Genomic DNA, 458 nt, shown 5'->3' on the forward strand with positions numbered 1-458 from the left:
TCTATCTTAATTTCTTTCTTTCCCTTGTCCCTGCCTTTCCCTACAGCCTTTAAGGATTTAGAAAATGTGTTCTTGTCTTTATATTGGCTAAAATATACAGACATTTCGGACACTTCCATCCGCTTTTTATTTTCGTTTCTTCCTTTTCCTTTGTACCGTCACTTCTTTTCTGTTACACCGGTTCCCTCTTTCCTCCTTGAACTCGCTGTTTTCCCCATTTCCCCAATGTTCCATCCCCAACGTTGGTTTTGAACTAAAATTTCCCAAATTCTAGATATCGCTATGATCATTTGAATTTATTTATCAGGGTTTGGTGTTTTTTTTTTAGGTTTTCTGTTTAAGTATCACTATTTTCCTCTCTTTCCCTTGTTTTTTTTAAAGAAATATTTAAACTCCATTGAAATTTCTGTAGCACTGAGAAAGCTATAATGCTGGCAGTGTCTCGAGTCCTTTGAACT

Source organism: Penaeus monodon, chromosome 23 (genome assembly GCF_015228065.2).
Source record: "Penaeus monodon isolate SGIC_2016 chromosome 23, NSTDA_Pmon_1, whole genome shotgun sequence".
Lineage (NCBI taxonomy): Eukaryota > Metazoa > Arthropoda > Malacostraca > Decapoda > Penaeidae > Penaeus > Penaeus monodon.